Here is a 20,575-nt window from a genome sequence, read left to right as displayed (position 1 = left end):
AAAAACTCGTCTGAGTGGGACCTAGCATTTCAAGAAAAATATAAAAAATGTTTTCCAGAATGGCAGTTAGATGTAAGAAAAGCAGAAAAAAAAACAAATGATAAAACAGTATGTATAGATGCTTTGAAGGATTTAAAAAGGAATGATAGAGAATATTATGTGACACAACAGAGAATTTATGAAAAAGAATGAAGAGAAAATGAAAGGGATATTACTTACAAGGTAAAAGAGAAAAGCTATCATGTACTAAAAGAGAATACTAATATAATCAGAGAAATATACGATGATAGATGACAGGTATGAATATCTCAGGAACAAATTATGAATATTGTAATAAAATATGTAAATAAAATGTTTCAAGACAGAAAGAAAGTACAAACAAGAATGGTGTGTTAAAAAATTGGCAGACCAAGAAAATAAAGAACTGGATAATTAGATTTCCTTATATGAATTAGATAAGGTACTTGGACAAGTTAATTTACAGTCATTTTCAGCATTAGATGGAATAGCATACCAATTTTATAACTATTTTATGGATTGACAGAAAAAATGTTGCTTAAAAATTATGAATGAGTGATTAAACGAAGGTCCATTGTATAAAGATGTATACAGTGGTGTACTTAAATTGATATGGAAAAAGGAAGATGAAAATAAAATTGAAAATTGAAGACCTATAGTATTGAACAATCCAGATTTTAACATTTTTATTAAAATAATGCAGAAGAGAATAAAAAATAAAATAAAAAAGTATTATGAAAGATAGTATATATTGCTTAAAGGGAAAAAGATATTAGGAATTATTATTCATAGTAAGGGAAACTGTAGATGATATTATAAACAGGACTGAAGAGACCAAGAGCATGACAGGAGGTTTAAATATACAGTACAACAGGATTTTTTTGGACAATTATGGAAGATTTACAGTAGTAAGAAAATTATGAATATATATGTTGTTTTGCATATAATCAAAGTAAAGTAAGAATCTTAGTGAATGGATGTTTAAGCAAATAAATCAATATTAAGAATGGCATATGTCTGGGATTTTCTATGGGTAGCATATTATTTGCAATAGTTATAAATGTATTAGTCAGATATGTAAATTTGCACGTGAAAGGTGCTACTTATGTTACTAATGCAGGGATAAAAATTCTAGTTATGTTAACTTGCGCAGATATATTGATTATGAGAAACAATTGATGAAAGAAGTTATATAATTTCTACTTCAATGTTTAGGTATAATAGGCATGACTTTAAATAAAGAAAAAAGTAAAGGACTGGGTAATATAGTAAAGATAGGAGTATCTTTTTTTGATTAAATAAATCTCTTTGTTAGGAATAAGATTTGCCATTAAAATATAAGTGAGGAACAATGGTATATGGTAATAGATGAAATAAAAGTGTTTTATTGTTTTGACAAAACATACAAGCTATTGTTTAATAAAAAGTTTTATTTGATTAATTCAGTTATACTGGGAAAGATTACATATTTAGCTACTGTGTATATGTTGCCAATAATTTATTAACAAGAAATACTACAAGTATGTTTTTCCTTTTATGTGTTGTTCAAGATTGAATCCAGGGAAGAGATAAGTCTTATATTTGGACAAGAAAGATGGAGGTTTAGAATTAATAAACCTAATTGTTTATGCTACTTCTTAGAATTTGTATAACGTTTATAAAGTTTTGTTTTGGATAAATTATAAAAATGAAAATTTAGTAGTAAATGTAAAGTACAAATATTAGTGTTTCCTGAATATATTAGAAATTCAAAAGAGGAAAGATATGTTTAAATGGAGAAGTAAGATGTTATTAAGAAAAAAATAGCTTAAGGAAAATAAAAATTGATGAACTAGAAAAGGAGAAAAAAGTGTGGTATAAAAATATTGCCATTACAATATTATTATGTTAATCCTCAGCTGAGCTAATGAATGAAAAAGTTAAAGCTATAAAAGTAAAAAAAAAAAGCATGGTGTAATAAGCAAGTATTTTGTGGAGATTAGTAATTAATAAATTACCATTAAAAGGAAATACGCCATGTAAAAAGTCAATGAAAGAGTTTGTATGTATTGTGGTAAAGACGAAACTACAGAATATATAGGTTTTCTTACAATGTATAAGGGTTGCAAAATTGTGGGAAAATATGTAAAGAAATGTTCTTTGAAAATATAAAGGAGATTAAATAAATATGAATATGATTATGTATAGATCTTATAGAAATAAAATTAAGGAATATGTTAGTAAAATAGATAAAAGATTATGTTACACTGTGTTGATGATTTGGAGTGAAAGGATAAATGAAATGATGTTTAATGGTAAATGAAGACAAGCCGTTATTTTAAGAAAAATAGATGGTAGTTGTGGAAAAAGGTGGAGTCAAATAAAGATAATGAAAATAGAAATTGAACCCAACATCATAACATAATAATGAAAAGTAAGATATTTATGACTGCATGACAATAACAGAAAGGAATGGAAACATGTACATTATATAAATTTGTAAATGTGTAAGTCTGTAACTAGTGTTAAAAAAATATTTGTAAATATGTACGTTTGTAAATAGCATTGTAAATAACATTTTTAAAGAACCCCTACACTTTTTGATAGGTAACATGGGATCTTTTGCATCCACCCAAGATACCACCAACTCAAGCAGATGGGGCCTCAGTTTAATGCTTCATCCAAAGGACAGCACTCTTATGAGTGCAGTACCCCCCCCCCCACACAGACACACACACACACACTTACTTATGCTGCACTGCAGTTTCAGCAATAGATCTACCTGGTGTAGGAATAGAACCCACAGACTTCTGCACCAAAAGTGAGTGTGCAGCCTGCAGTGCCACTGACACTACAAAGAGTAGAGTGCATAAACTCTGTGCATATGCATAGGGTATGCACAAAGAGCAACTAGTTCACAGTCTGGCAAGCATTGCCCCATGAGTATTTCTGTTAGATACTCCAGATTTTACTCTATACTCTTACAGCAACCTTCTGCTCATGTAAAAAGGGTCTGTAGTCATGAATATGAACTTTCCTGCTTCTCCACAGTCAGCTTGTTGGATATGGATATCTTGAGGCAATGTATCAATTGCCTTATGTTTACTGACATCCAACTAATTCATAAACAAACTGGTAAGGTATGAAAGAGTTGTAATAACACAGTGTCACTAGGAACAATGCTCTCACATACAAGCATCTATAATATCAATTAGATTATCAGTAATGCACATGCAACACCTACCAGACACAGTATGGACCTGGCACATGCACCTGCATATGCTGATGCTATTAAATGTAATCTCCCTAAACCACAAAGACCTTTCTGACTTGCAAAAATATCTTCAGCACCCCAAAAGCAGTCAACAAAAACAGCACTCACCACAACTTATACAGCCACATCTCACACAGCATCAACTTCTAAGTTCATAATGCAAGCCATCACAAAAAACAGTATTTTAGTCATAGGACACTCCATTATGAGACACACAGATGTCCTACTTACCAAGCTGATTAAGGAGAAAGTCACCATCAACTGTCTATCAGGGGCCAAAATCTGTCAGATTATACCTGCATCCTGGTCATTGGACCACAAGTACCAGTATGACTCAGTCAAAATCTAAGTAGGTGTAAATGACCTGAAACATACCTCCCTAGACTATATGAAGAGAGACATGATGGGGCTCTTAAACTACATGTCACAGGCCAGTACAAACTTAGCACTGATCAGTATTCTGCCTTCAACAAGGGTGATGTTACAATATGAACAGAAGAGGATTGACTTTAAAAAATGAATTAGGTTTTGGTGTCACTCTAAGGGGGGGTACAATATTTGTCAGCATGGGAGGATATGATCAACAGACTAGACTGTTTTTCCAGGGATGATCTGCACCAATCCACTCTAGGCAAAGGCTTGTTTTACCCCTTAGCATGTAATATAAACTGGAACTCAGTTAACTATAGTTCATATAAGCAGACAAGAAAAGTGCAAATAATTGAGAAATATATTTAAGGTAATTGTTGGGCTAACTTCCCACATTAGATAACAACTGTTCCATTATCATACATTATTTAAATAGCATTGAAAGTAAAACACTAACTAAACAATAGTAGTTTCAGTAGCCAACATATCAAATAAAGCAAAATATGTAACAAAACAACAATGTATCTAGCTCATAAATAGCTTACCCTTTTAATCGCCTGAAGTTTGCAAAATAAAGCCCAAGCTCATTATTGACCTTTAGTTGTCCATAACAAGAGGCCAGTATCCAACAATGTTCCATAGGACATTCAGGCTCTTTGCTGAATTAAGTATTCTATTTCCTTCTTCTTACATCTATATAGCTAACCTTCCACCAGAAGGGATGATTCTTCCTCTTTGCTCCCCATAGAAATACATCATCTTACCCATGCTGGTTTTAGAACTGCAAACATATATTTCAATGCCTCCAGAAAGAATACAGTAAGAGAATCAGAAAAAGGCAGAAAAGTGACAATCAGAAATAAATTTGCATAAGAATGTGTACACACTCTGATAACAGCAAGCTCCTCTACCTCACACTTCAAAAACACCCTAAAAGCACACCTACTGAATATTTGGTTATGTCCATGTATTACATAAAAATAAATGCTTCCTACCTCTCACCCTCCATTGACAATGATGTCTCTTCTAATTATTTCACTGTAATGCTCTACAATACTAACAGTTAAGCAATCGCTAGTCAGTAGCTCATCAACCATGATCACTGCTGACATATATTCTGTGTGTATTCATATTTCTATCCTAAAAATGTGAATAATGTTGTTTTAATATGTCTTGTCTGTCTATAAATTCCCACATGTAAAGATCTATTGGTGTTCTTCACTGCTAGCTTGTTCTTATAATTCTGTCTAAAATATGTATTATTGTTATAATTCTGTATAAAACATGTATTATTGTTATAATTGTGGAGCTTTTCTCTCCGGGCCTCCAATGTAAATGGACCTAGTCCAGATGGACTTTCCTAGTAAACAAATGTAAAATAAATAATAAATAAATTTAGACTCACATTTAGCCACTAGAGCAGAGATTCCTCATTGTTGTTGCTGATCAAAAGAGTTCCTTTTGGACCCATTAATCAATCTGGAGCCTTTAATACATTTCCCTTATTGGACAGTCTTCCATCCTTATTTATTTCCTGTTTTCATCAGCACAAGAGTGACCAGTATCATTTCACCCCTGTGGCACAGAGGGAGGAAGCCCTGACTGCAATGCAAACTACTTGTGTTTGATTAGCAACATGAACACTGCAGGGGAGGAGCCAATGCATATAGAAGTTTGCAGCTGCTATTGGAGCAACCATCTTGGCTCACAGTTTGGAAGACACCTTTGGGGGAGGCAGTAGGTGCTATATCCATGGAGCATGAATCCATTGGGCACATATTACCAAGTACTGCATCATATTGCACATCATGAGAAATAGTTTGAGCATGTGGAGTCATGCACACTTTCCCAAGAAAGGCAGTAATTGGGGAGCATAAGGGAGCCACCACATGTGTTAGGAACTCCAGTGCAGAGAGGCATATTCCCTGGATCTAGCAGAATGGCCGGCTCCCTACTACCTGACTGTCCCCTCTCTGTGTAAATTAATAGAAAGATAACACCCTCTTCAGCCAGGGAATCAATAAGATGTACATGTCTCATGCAGGCTAGTAGATGCTCGAATCTTTCCCCAAGAGATGAAAGAATGGAAATATGAGGCAAAGGAAGAGGAGACTTTGAGCAATACCCAATAGAAGGGGGGAAAGGGGAGACTTTGAGCAACACCCAATGGAAGGGGGGAATACCCAGCACCTCTCATTTACTCTACCACCTATAAATCATTCAGCCATTGCTTTATTTTCTTTTAGGCCTTTATCCTCTCCTCTGCGGACACCCCTTTGTCCTTATCTTTTTAAGGTCTGCTATGAGTGATATCTATCCCCTCAACTGAGTATAGTTGAACCATTTTGTCCCATGAGATCACTTCTGTGCATCTGCACCATAGTGACAACAGTGTTAGCAAACAATGGCACAGAATTATCTGGCTGATTAATGCTGAAAGCCTCTATTTGTTTCGTATCATCAGCTCTATCCATACACCAAAATGTATTTGACCAATTCAGAATAGATCTGTACAGCTTCTGCAGTGCACAGCTCCAATATAGTTTGCCTTGCCATGTGACTAATAATATCACTGGGTACACTAACCAGATGATGGCATCCTCCTATCACAGCTTCTGATATTGTATTTTTTTATAGCTGGGGATAGAGCAAAAATAATCACCCTGCCATAGTTGGTCATGTTCAACAGCACCACCAAACTTTTAATTTCTCTCATCCTGTCATTGGAAAAATGCACATTTGATTAGTGGAGGATCTACTATTTAAAGATTCATATAAAAAATACAAATTTCTGTATACACACAGTTAGTTGATGATAAACTCATTGACGTCCATTTGGCTGATGCTAATAGACTTCACAGACAGCCATTAAACACATTATAACATGCCGATAGGCTGGGGACTTTGGACTTAAATATAACTTGAAAGTACAAGAGGTGCAGGCCCATCTGCATGAGGATTTGAGGGCTTTCCCATATGTAATGATTTTTCAGTGATTGCTTGTTCAGTCTGTTAGTTTCAGACAACTTAACTATGATGAGGTTGTTGTTTACATAATGATCTGTATCAATAAATTACCCTTTATTTCTAACAAGTAGTATCTACATGACAACACATTGCTCTGAATAGTAAAAGGTTAGTGTACCCAGTTATTTCAGGTTCATTTCAGATTTTATTTTGCATAGACTTTAAGACATATATTCTATATGTTCTTTTCCATTTCCGTTTCTTTTTAGAAAATTAAAAAATATAGTAATGGAGTTGTATTTGTTTTATATTTCAGACTCTGACTGACTTTTGGAAAGTGTCTTATGAAAAACACCCCAAACCAATGCGGTCACTAGTGATAGAACAGTCTTTCTCCAAGATGGCCGAAATAATGATTTAACAAAGACTTTAAGTAAGAACACTGTTGTGTAGTATTACCTATAATAATGTTGATGCTTTCTTTTTCATGTTTTCATTGTTAAAACACAATCTGAAATGTTGCTGTGCTATTTATATCAGTTGTGAAGATACGGAGGTACTTAATATTCATGTAGAATTCCTCCAGTACTAGATTAGCTCCACATTTCAGTTGTGTTAAAGCTGTGCATCATCCTACAGATGAACATGCCACCTCAGCCTTTGCTGTATCACTGAATAGGTGGGAGTGAAGGTAAAGGTCTGAGAAGAAATTTACTTTGCAGAATACCACTGTAAGCAAGAACTGATGATGAAACGCATTCTGTAGACCTACATTCAATTCCCACAAATTCCACTTCTCAATTCACAAAACTAAACAAGTGACATAAGCAGGCCAAAGTTCCTGTGTTATTCCTGAGAAGAGATCCATTTACCTAATCAGCTGTACCTGTGGAAAAAATAAGCACACATTTTAAATAAATATACCTGCTTATTGACTTTCGCCTAGACAAACCGGATTCAGTCAGCAAGTTGAGTCCTATAGAAGCTGACAAGGGGAAGGGTGGATTTGAGCAGCTGATATCAGCTCACCCCCTCTATCTCTCAACTGTCCAGATTTTGGGGGGAAACCCTTAATGTGTTCTCAGATATTTGCTCTATCCTGCCTAAAACTGGACATTATTTTGAGAAGCTCTAAGTTAATAGTAAGAAACTTTAAAAAAGCTCTCTAATGCTTTTCCGTAGTTGTGGACCCACCCAGAAATGAGACAAGAATCTGATGCACCACAGAGATGGACAGAAGATGGAGGACAGAAACAAGCTTCATGCCTGCAATCTTCATGCCTGCCTGCTCTCTCTCTCTCTTGCTCCTCTGCTTATCTCCTTCTGTGGTGGGCTTGGATGGATGGGAAATAAATGGAAGAGAGGATAGGAAGAAAGATAAGATAAGGGCAGGAAGCAAAAACCACAAAAAAAACAATTGTGTGTCAATATTATATTAAGTTTTGACTTGTACATCTCTTGAGTAGGTTTAGTCTTCTTGCTCCCTTTGGCTACCATTAGAATTCAGTGTATCTTTTATAAGGCAAGGTTTTCAGACTTGCTTATTTAATTAACAATGGTATGCTTTTCTTCCTGCTCATAGCATCACATTGCAAGTACCACTGCAGCCTGGCTAGAACCTAGTTATCAACATAGAGTGCTTCTAGATTGCTGTGCAGTGTTGTCCCGTGCCACAGGTTGGCAGTGCAAATTTCTATGATTCATGGGATAGTTTAACTAACTGGTAAGGTAGGGCAGATGGCACTTTTCTATACTGCAGACCCTTTGAATTTTCCCTTCCACAGCTTGATGTTTCAGGCAACAGAGTTAGTTTTACTTTAACTTCGATGCTTTTAAGCTCCAACCTTCAGATAAACCCTTCCATTTTGCATTGGCAGCAATGTTGTTGCAATTTCTGTACTATGAATCAAGTTTTCTCTTTATGGAGTATGGGATAATGGGATATATAGGAATGGTATTAATAGTATTTGTAACCAGGTTCTTCATGCTGACAGGACCTTGAATGTGGTTTTATATAAATATGAGAAATTAAGCTGTATCATGTTTTTTGTAAAACCAGCAGTGTAGCATACAACTCAGCTAACTACCAGTTAGCACTGATTTTATTTTTCTTTTATAATTAACCATATTTTTTCTAGTAAACCTACAACTGAGGCATCTATTTGAGAATGTAGAAGTGACATCTTGTTTTTTTTTTTTTGTCATATTTTAGTAAACATATTTCTGGTGAGAGTGTTGTAAAATGCAGAAATTACTTATTTTTCTTCACAGTGGGGTGTCAAAGATCTGGCTATGGGTCTTGTTATTCTTTGCTGCTATCCATATAGGCCAAATGACTGATAAGCTTTTTGAATGATGTGCTGAATGAAATAATGAGTTCAAAACAGCATTTGAACTGTTCTGAAATGAAATTTGTTTTATTTTTCATAGAGGCAAAGCCTCAGGCATCAACCTCAGTGGAAAAGGAAATTCTATGATGACCACTGCTGACCAAGTGAACTGTATTGTAAATTTGTGCAGTATTACAAGACTAGTTAGCATACAGGTTGGTGATATGTAGTTAATTATTTATATATATATATATATGTATGTATCCATGCATTTATTTATTTTTAACAGGATATACCCACTAGGCACAACTGCCTCTTTTCAGGAGCAACCAGAGACCACTGCCTGGCTAAGTGACTTGCTCTGAGTCACATGGTAAGCAGACGGAGGCTGAAGGATGCAAATCCAGGATTGCAGCATAAAGTTCATTCACAGCTCAAGCCGACTCCAAAGAATATATTCTAGGGTAGATTGCAAAGGTTGGAGCTGTGATGGGGAAGAAAGAGGTAACTGGGAGCATATTTTTTGGGAGTGTAATGCATTGGCAGACTTTAAAAATTCCCTGCAGACTACTCTATCAGAAATACTGGGTGTGCAAATTGGTGTAGCTAAGGAAATTATTTTTTTGAACTGTGATACAAAATTGGAACTGCCTAGACATAGTAAGGCCTCCTGAGTTTAATTCTGGTTGCTGCCAAAAAAAAAGCAATTACTAGAAAATGAAGATCAAACTGTAAACCAACCATACTAGAAGTAGTTACTATAGTAACAGGGGTGATAGAAATGAAAATAGTATCTTTAGAAAAGGGTAGGAGCAAATTACATAGAAAAAAGGGAACTATAAAGGCAATACATGCAAAATAAAACTTTAAAGAAGGAATGAGGTTTAAAGGATGGCAGGAATTGAATGACCTATATAATGTTTAACTGGTTTACTACTGAAATTTCAAATCAACTTTGGTTGACCCAAAATGCTGAATTCGAAATTCCGAATGGTAAACCAAAGCAAAAATAAATACTTCTACCTCAGAGGTTCAATGTATTCGGCATAGCAGGAGGTGAAGTCTCTCATCTCCTGCTATGCACATTAATGTGCTATTGAACTCTACAGTCAACGGTATGTTAATTCTACTGTTTTACAGGGGGATACACCCCCTGCACCCCCCATGTGGGGGGCAGCGGCCCCCATACCGCCGCACATTTAATATACTAACTCCAAGATCGCACTACAGTGAGGAAATGGGCTAATTCCCTGTTCCTCCTCCTACACAATGTTGATATATATATATATATATATATATATATATATATATATATATATATATATATATATTGTTTGCAACTGAAAATATGTCATTACAGTTTGTTTTCATTTATATACTTGCATCTATGATTGCCTATGTCATAAGTGATAATTTGATGAAGATGTTTCTTGTTAACAAAAAAAAAAACTTAATCCACTTTAATACACTGCCAGTAGAATGTGAATGGTATAAAAGATCAAAATCTCTTGACAGTTTATATATTTTTATTTACTTATTTGGAAAGTCCAACTGGACAGTCTACATTTTTAGTGGATACCAGAGGAGAAAAGTCTCAATACAATCATGTCAAAAATAGTAATCAAGGTCTTATATACAAAGTACCACAAAAATAATACTGGCAAATTGCATGCGACAATTAATATAAAAGTTATATTCATTATATACAGGTTCATCTAAAAAATTAATACATTGCTGTAGTGTAGTTATGATACAAACTTGTAAGCATTCTCTGATATATTCATTTATCAATTACCCCTTAATCCCATTATGGTTCATTGGGAGAACTAGAGCCTATTTCATCATTCAGTGGGTAGAAGGCAATGAAACTAATCTAATCTCAAATGGTGGACAAGCCCATCAATGGACACACACAGACACACACACACACACACACACACACACACACACACGTATGCACATACATACACACACACACACACACACACACACACACACACACACACACACACACACACACACACACACACAGACATGCACACATAAGTGCACACAGATTCAGAGCAGACAAACATACACACACAACACACATGCACATTTACACACCACACAGACACACACACACACACACACACACACACACTCACGCATATGCACATGGACACAAGTGTACACATGCACATGCATACACACATGCATACATTTTCACACACACACTCACATTTGCATAACACATGTACTCGAAACACACACACACACACACGTAAATCTCTTCATCAATCAAACATGTATCCCTTCATTTCAATGTCAGTCATGAGGAGACATACCCCAACAAATTATCTTTAGAGCTCATGGGGCCTCATACAGCAGCTTAAGCCTCAGTCATATGCAGCAAAGTTATAATGATTCTGAAATAAAAATGCAAGATTTAACAGAGAAAGCAGTGGTTTCATCTGTCACAAGATAAAGACTGAACTTTGCCCTGTCTCATGTGCTGCTCCAGACTACACTCTGGTACTGCAGAAAATGCAGCTGCTTAAATATCCCAGCCACAATCAGATTCCTCCAGAAATGTAAAGGTCATGCTAATTCCTTTCATGATAACACTCTGGCGGTCTGAGTACTCCAGATGTAAGAAACTTAGTCTTATGTTCTCTGTTTTAAAGGAATTTGTTCTTTCTTTCTTTGCCTCTCTCTTTCAATCTCTTTCTCTCAGCAGTTACACTAGACATAGTATATACTTTGGCATCTACTGGACTTGTGCTTCTAGGAATCTTTACCACAGCAACAGTGGCTACCTTTGCTGTGTCACAGTGTAAGCATTCTCAAAGCCACCGGGTGATGTCATCCGTTAACTCAGTAACCCACAAGAAAGTGGAAGTGGAGTTATACTTTTTGCAGCATATTGCTTCATATCAGTGGGAAGCACAACATAATGCTGTTTATACCTGCAGCATATGCCTTGCTTTCTCTCATACAGTATACAACAAGCACTAGTATTAGTTGTAAATCGCCCTCCCCATGTACAGGATTTGTATTCATATTTCAGGGAAGCTGCCAAGCAGCATTTTGTTGATGCTTGTTGATGTCTCCTGCGTTCATTTTCTGGCTTCCTGGAGCTGTCTGCAGTGGCTGAATGGGGTTGTCTCCCTAGTGGACAAACTAAAGTGAAGAGTGCCCAGGTGAATTATGACAGCTAACTCGTTACTGTAGTCATGGGTCAAGAGTCCAGGAAAATAGAATATTATGAATAGCACTTCTGAAAGAAGGCCAAGTGATTTATAACAACTAACTGAAAGATGTACAATAAAACAGTAGAACTCTGCAGTTCCTAGTCATGTTTTTGCTGGCCTGAGCTATACTGCATCCTCTCCAATAACAATTTTAATGAACAGATAAAAACAACAAAATAAATTGCTGACATGATTTTTTCTGGAACCTAGCAAACGTAGTGCATGAACTCGAGTGAACCCTCTTGAAAGAGCTAAATCATAATATGTGCAGAAAGCTATATAGATTATGCTGCATAAAAATACTACCATAAAAATACAGAAATACTAAATATTCTGCAGAAAAATAACACTTCTGAATGTCACAGTTCAGATCACGAACTCTTACAACTGAACCCTCTTGAAAAATCTAAATATACATGCAGAAAGCTATACACATTATGTTACATAACCATGCTACCATAAAAATACAAGAATGTTAAATATTCTGCAGAGAACAATATCACTTCTGAATATCACAATTCATTTACCTATTACCTAGTCTATAGATTTTAAATTGTCAGAATCTGTATGTTCTTAGTAGAATTTATTTGTGTATAGATGTTTATTCATAAATACAGAAATCTATTTATTTATGTATGCGTATATGTACATATGTATGCATGTATGTATTTATTGATATGTTGTTTACCGGCAAGGTCCACTGAGGCACTCAGGACAAATTATTGTGGAAAGCATGCAACAAATAACAAAGAAAATCTGGAGAAAATACATATTTACAGACTTCCGATGAAACTGTATAACTAAAGCATAACATCATCAAATGGAGAACAGGTTTACTGAATAACTTTACCCAGAAGCAGTAAAACAGATTGCAACAAAGATGGGTAGGGCATGCCTGTGAAATGAGGGAGACAGCAGCAGGTAACAACAAAGAGCGATGAATATAAGAAAACGTAACAAAAAAGGTACATTATCATCAAAACTGAGTGAATACTATTTGGAAGTCAAGTAAACACTGACAAATGGTAGGTCAAGGGTCAGTAGGGATTTCCAGGTAGTATGGGAAGCTGTGACAAATATTCTGAAGTTTTTGCTAATGCTGGTGGAGGTTATTTCAACATGCCAGAAAAGATTACTGTCCTTCCATCCTCCACCAAATCATTCTACTATGAATAACTAAGATGGCACATACAGCATCAGTGCCACATGATTCTATGATGAATAACTGATTTGGCTCATACAGCATGATTCTATGATGAATAACTGATTTGGCACATAGAGCATCATAGAGCATCAGTGTCACATGATTCTGTTATGAATACAGGTGTGCATCACTTAACGTCCTTCCACACAATTTCTGACTGCATTATGTCCATACTGTACTAATTGGATGTAAATGTGATTGGGTGTTGTGCAAACAGACACTAAGTGAATACTTACAAAGTATGTGGTGTTCACTTAACATTCTATGGGATAAAACCCATTCTAGACATTAAGAGGCATATACCTGTAACTGATTTGGCACATACAGCATCAGCATCATATGTATCTATTATGAATAACTGATTTGGCACATACAACATTAGTGTCACATGATTCTATTATGGATAACTGATTTGGCAGATACAGCATCAGTGTCACGTGAATCTGTTATGAATTTAGGTATGCAATCCTTTTGTACAATGGCTGACTGCATTTACGTCCATACAGTACTAAGTAGGCATAAATTCGATTTGCCTTTATGCAGATGGACGTTTAGTGAAGCACAACACAAGGTATGTGGTGTTCCCTTAACATCCATGCCACTTAATGTCCTGTGGGATAAAACATCCTGGACATTAAGCGGCACATACCTGTAAAGGATTTGGCACACAGAGCATCAGCATCACATGATTCTGTTATGAAAAAACTGATCTGGCACATAAAGCATTGGTGCCTCATAATTCTATTATGAATAATTGATTTGGCACATACAGCATCAGTGTCACAGGATTCTGTTATGAATAACTGATTTGGCACATAGAACATCAGTGTCATGTTATTCTATTATAAATAACTGATTTGGCACATAAACCATAAGCATCACATGATTCTAATATGAATAACTGATGTGGCACATAGAGCATCAGCATCACGGTCTACTTAGCCAACAAGAGGAGGATAGTGAGAGCAGCAGAGTAAGTGCAAATGGGATTGGGAAGTAAAAAGTGCAGTAAAATCAACAGCATAGTAAATCTCTTTATTTAACTTTGTTTTTAATTTAAGTACACTTAGCTTACTCCAAAATCTTAGACTGATAAGGGAGAAGGCTACTAACAGAAAGGAGAGAGAGGAAGAGAACATGGAAGTACCAGTATACTCATAGCAACAGCAAGGCAAACACCAGCTATTACCATTCCAGTCAGTACAAACACTTTACACAACACCTGAAAATACTGTTACAAAAATGATGGCATATAAGTTGATTATGCAGACATTGCTACAATGGCAATAAGACTGTGTATGTGTGTGTGTGTGCTACAGGGGGCTAGCATATATCTTACAACCAAAAACTGTACATAACATGAATCCATTGTGTACTTGCTGTTTCTTACAATCAAACCAGTGAGATATGCACAGAAGGTTTTAACAGCTTATGCAGGAGCAATGTATTGTCTAGAATGAAAAAGTTGAAATACATGACTGAGGTCATTATTTTTTATTCATTTTTATTGTAATCAAACATCAACACAGGTAGCTATCTTTTAGGAGAATGGGATATGGTAACATGATATGTATTTATGTTTGACAGCTCTCACTCATTTGGACAGGATAAAACAGATGAACATTTGTGGGTTCAGTTCAAGCAGCTTTGTTGCACACAAACTCATCAGAAATGAGGCTTTGTAACTTAAACTTAAATAAACTTATAAACAGACTGACTACCACATTCATACATGTTAACACTCTGGCTGTTCTCGCAAAATGGCACTGCTGCCTGCATGTGCTCATTATTTATATGCACATGCTTACATCTGGAAATGCTTCTTAAAGGTACAGGCACACACTCTATTCTACATCTTCCCTCTTTAAGAAATAGCTCATATATGAAATGACAGTATTCAATGACATGCAATTTACAGAAATGACCTTTTGACATGCATTATACAGAACTAATTATTTGACATGCAATCATACAAAATTAGATACATATAAATAATCATGTCCAGGTTGCTGTGCATTTTACACTAGGTCTAGAAATACAACCTAATTCTGTAACATAAAAGTCAGAATTGGATCTAGTAATGGGGACTGTCTTCAAGGACTGTTCAACTTTTGGGACAACTGGGGCATCATTAGGAACAGGAATGGATACTGCGACATGTTCTTTGATATGAACATTGTTAAGGTTGCTCTGAGATCTAGAGTCTGTATCACATGTATGATGCTGCAATATTGTTTCTGATACAGGAAGAAGATGTCTGTGGTTTCTCCTGTATTATATACCCTCAGATTCCATGAAGTAGGATCTTAGCTTGGTACATATACCTCTCACTTGACCAATTCGATTAAAGCCTTTGCCCGTTTGCATCCTCACTGTCTCTCCTTCTTTTAATGGACAAAGAAATCTGCTCCTTTTGTCATAGCTGGACTTCTGAGAAGAATGCTTCTTAAAAAGTTGGGCTTTGATTGCTCTGTTCTTTTTAGCATTAGGCACCAGCAAACTAGAACTGATAGGCGAGGTTGTTCTGGTTTGCCTAGACAGAAGTCTCTGAGCAGGTGAGCCAAGTAGGTTGTCACGGGGTATGTTTCTGAGATTGAATTAATTCAAGAAGATATCGGTATTATCATGCTTTGACCTCTCTAGTAATTGCTTTGCACTCTGTACTGCATGTTCAACAAGGCCATTTGACTGTGGATATTCAGGACTGCTAGTAACATGGATAAAGTCCCACTCTTTAGCAAATCTCTGAAACAATTGACTGGTAAACTGAGAACCATTGTCAGAAATAATTTTGGGTGGACTACTATGGACTGAGAAATGATGTTTCATCTTTGTAATAACAGCACTTGATGTTAGGATAGGTAGCAAATCGATCTCAAACCAGTTTGAATAAGAGTCTACCAACACTAAATAATACTGATTGTTCCACTCAAATATGTCAGTTGCTACTGTTGACCAAGGTAGTTCAGGAATTTGGTTTAGCTGAAGTGGCTCTTTTTGTAAATGGGTTTAGTACTGTTGCACACTGAACAAGATGAAAGCACTTTATCAATGTCTTTTGATAGAGAAGGCTAAAATACTAGTTCTCTCACCCTTCTTTTGGTAAAATCATAACCTGGGCGCCAACGATGCAAAATCTGAATGTATTCATGTTGTAAGGAAGTAGAAATAATATCTTTTGGACCTTTGAAAATGATACCATCTTCCATCAGCATCTCATCTCTGTATGGAAAATAAGGTTGTACTTCTGGCAGTATACAAGATTGCTTTGATGGCCATTCTACACTGATGAAGTGGTTGAGCTTTTACAAAATTGAATCAGTTTTTGTATGATCTCTCAGCTCATCAAGTCTGATGGTAGAAAAATTATGCACTTCCATGACATCAAAGTCAAAATTCTCTGCATCAAGCTGTTCCATGGTACTTCTGGATGATCTGGATAAGGTATCAGTCAGATAAAGAAGTTTACCTTTTGTATAGACCATTTTGAAATTATACTTTTGCAATTTGAGTATCATTCTTTGTAGTCTTGCTGGAGCTGAATGGATAGGCTTCTTTAAAATAGTGACTAGAGGTTGATGGTCAGTTTCTATCTGAATAGCTCGGCCACAAATATAGCATGGAACTTCAAACATGCGAACACAACTGCCAAAAATTCTTTCTCAATTTGAGCATACTGCATCTGAGTTTGGGTAAGAGTTCTAGATGCATAGGCAACAGGTCTGCCCTCTTGAAGAATAACTGCACCAAGACTGATCTTTAAACCATCACAGGAAGGAAATACTGGTTTGTGGACATCATAGTATATTAATGTAGGCAGCATGGCAATTTGCTGTTTGAGATTATCAAATGCTCTATGGTGTTGTTCTAACCATGACCAGGCAATATTTTTGCATGTCAGCTCTCTTGAAGGCACTGATAACTCACGAACGTCAGGGATAAATTTTCCAAAATAGTTAACCATACCAAGAAAATGCTGTAAGGCTTGGACATTGTCTGTAGCTGGCATCTCAAGAATGGCTGCTTGTTTAAAAGGGTCTGGTTGTCAGCCTGTACTGGTAAATAAATTACCTACATAAGTAACTTCTGATAGTCTGAATTTACATGTCAGAGGATTGAGTTTTAAATTCACTTCACGGGCTCTGTCCAGAAATTTCCTAAAGTTTCTGTCATGTTCTGCTTCACCATTACCTCCAATCACTAAATCATCAACTATTATTGCACATGGGTAGCGTGAAAAAAATTTTCTCCATTGCACGCCGAAAGACTTCACTGGCAGAATTTATTCCAAAAGGCATCCTGAGGAATCTGCATCTACCAAATGGGGTACTGAACGTAGTGAAGATTTGTGATCAAGCATTACTTGGCAAAATGAACTCTTTGCATCTAATAACTTTTGGACCTTTGAAAATGATACCATCTTTGGCATGAGGGTGGCAATCTCCTCAACTGTACGCATAGGATGATGAGGTCCTTTTACTGCCTTGTTCAAGTCTCTTGGGTCAATGCATATTTTGATTTCATCTGAATTTTTCTCATGAACAGCTACCATGGAAGACAGCTGCTCAGTTGGTTCTGTGACTTGACAAATCACACCTTGCGGCACCATTTTGTCTAACTGGACCTTGACTTTGTCCTGCATAGCTATTGAAACCTCCTTGTTGTTCTGACCAATGGACTGACCTCTGGGTCTACTTTCATAGAGTACACAACTGGAATTTTGCCTAGCTTGCCATCGAAAATATCGTCAAACTCTGATAAAATAGTATCACTGAAGCTGGAGCTGAGACATGTGCTTACATGATGTACTTCTTTGGTAAAAGAAAGCAGTTTCATTCTCAGACTGTCTCTGAGGCCTAATAATGACTGTACAGGTCTTCGGACTACATAAATTTGAAAGCTGTAACTGTTCCCAGATGAATAGCATGAAAGCACTACTGAACTTTCGGTTTGAATCTCTTCACCTCCATAAGAAACAAGCTTCACACACTTGGCCAAATTAAGTTTCTCACCAGCCTTCACTTTAGCAAATGTTTCTGCTGACATTACATTACACTTTGGACCAGTGTCTACTTTGAGATCTATGGGTTTACCATTGATCAGGACAGTACAAAATGCTTCATTCTTTGCCAACAAATCTACTGCATTAACCTTTTCAATGACCACTGATATGCCATCTACATAGAAAGTAATGTTGCAGCTCTCTACATGATCAACTTCCTTCTTTGATTGACCTTTCTTAATAACTGAATGAGGCTTGCTTGATTTACAAAACTTTTGAAAATGATTCCATTTTTTACACTTGTGGCATTGCTGGCCAAATGCTAAGCACTTCTCTCTTTTAGACTCATGACTGGCACCACAATTACGACAGTTAACAATAAAACTTGACTTGGGTTTTTCTGCCTCACCCTTATAATGTACTGAACATGCTCTTTTTACTGAGCTAGTCTTGGAACTTGCTAGAAAGCTACAGGTCCTAACAGGAAACACTGCAGGGGCTGCAGCTGCCATGTGCTTAGGCCTGTTTCTGCTTACAATGTGTTGCATGCTATCTACATTTGCTCTAGAGGCTGTTGAAACCATGCTTTTATCACTTTCAAAGCACACTTGTGTGTCTTTCTGTGAGCTCATGGATTTGACAAATCTCTGTGACTTTGCTTAATGTTGATGTTAAATCATTGCCATGAAGCAAAATCCTTCTTACTGCAGCACTATTAACACCACACACAAGCCTGTCCTTTAGTAACTCATCTTTCAAGTCACCAAATCTGCACGTTTTGGCCTTATTTCTCAAGTCAGTGATATAAGCTGCAAAAGTTTCAGCTGGCTTTTGGTCTCTTGTATAAAATAAGTGCCTCTCTAATCTAACATTTGCCTGGGGGTTGCACGTTTCTCTAAATTTATGTTTCAAGCACTCAGGGTCCTCCCTTGATTCAACCGGTACTACAATATAGTGATTCCCCCCTCTTCTGCGTAAACTGCTGATGTATACACAAATTAATGCTCTCTTTCAATGGTTTCTGACCCAGTTAAGTTAAGCAAAATGAATGCTCTTGTATATGTATCTTTGTCAGAAAAGGCTGCTTGTATGACAGTATTGTATTCCTGCTCAAATACTCTATTTTTGAGTCAATATTCTCACTTGAGCCAGTCCCATTCTATAACCCTCTGGTCTTTAATGGAATGTATTCTTGAAACTAACTTCATTTTTTTGAACAGCAGTTATTTAGACAAAAAAAGTGGGGTGGCAATGGGGGCAGCATTTGCCCCCATATTTGCTAATATTGTCTTGGCATACTGGGAGAAGACAGTGGTGTTTCCCTCAGAATTTTCGGTCCATTGGAGTCTGTATGGGAGATTCCTGGATGATATCATTATTTTCTGGAACAACACGAATGAAAAATTAGAGGAATTTTTTGAATTTATCAGCAATTCTACTGGGTTTTTGGAATTTACTATGAACTCTGACCCTGAAACTATTAACTATTTAGATGTTAGGAGCATCAAGGATAGGAAAAGGGGGAAATTTACATCAACATTGTACAGAATGCATACCTACTCCAACAGCCTGTTGCATTTTGACAGCTGGCATTCCCTTCACCAGAAGAAATCTTTGGTGAAGGGGCAATATTAGGATGGCACGTATGGTCAGTAATGACCAGTTATTTAAAAGGGAGAAGAACAGGCTGAAGGAAAGGGCTATGATTTAAGGGCTACCCTAGGGAGTTTGTCAACAATATAGAAAATGAGGTAATAAGTAAAAGAAAAGGAGGATTTTTTTACCCCATTGCTGGAAACCATTAACAAGGTGATGGTTAATACTGGGAATACCCAGACCAGTGAAAAACCTATTATTTACAATAAGGTCACAGTGTTGCTCTATAATTTACATTTTGACCAGATTAGAACAATTATTAACAAAAATTGCAACATCTTTGTGGTAAATCAGGAACATTTTAAAAAGGTGGTTGACAAACCCATGATAGTATATAGGAAGGACACATGTTTAAAAATATTTATAGAAAGACCTATGGTCAAAAAAAGAGAAGGTGGGATGGTGAAGTGTGGATACTGTGGGCAGTGTAAGCATGTCCTTGAGGGGACCAGTGTAATTCTGGATCAGGATGTGAACATAAAACTCCCATGTAAATATTATTGTGGTACAAAGGGTGCTGTATACATTGTGAAGTGTCAGCTA

Source organism: Protopterus annectens, chromosome 3.part1 (genome assembly GCF_019279795.1).
Source record: "Protopterus annectens isolate FY-2018-M chromosome 3.part1, PAN1.0, whole genome shotgun sequence".
NCBI lineage: Eukaryota > Metazoa > Chordata > Ceratodontiformes > Protopteridae > Protopterus > Protopterus annectens.
Note: the sequence above shows the minus strand (reverse complement) of the source record.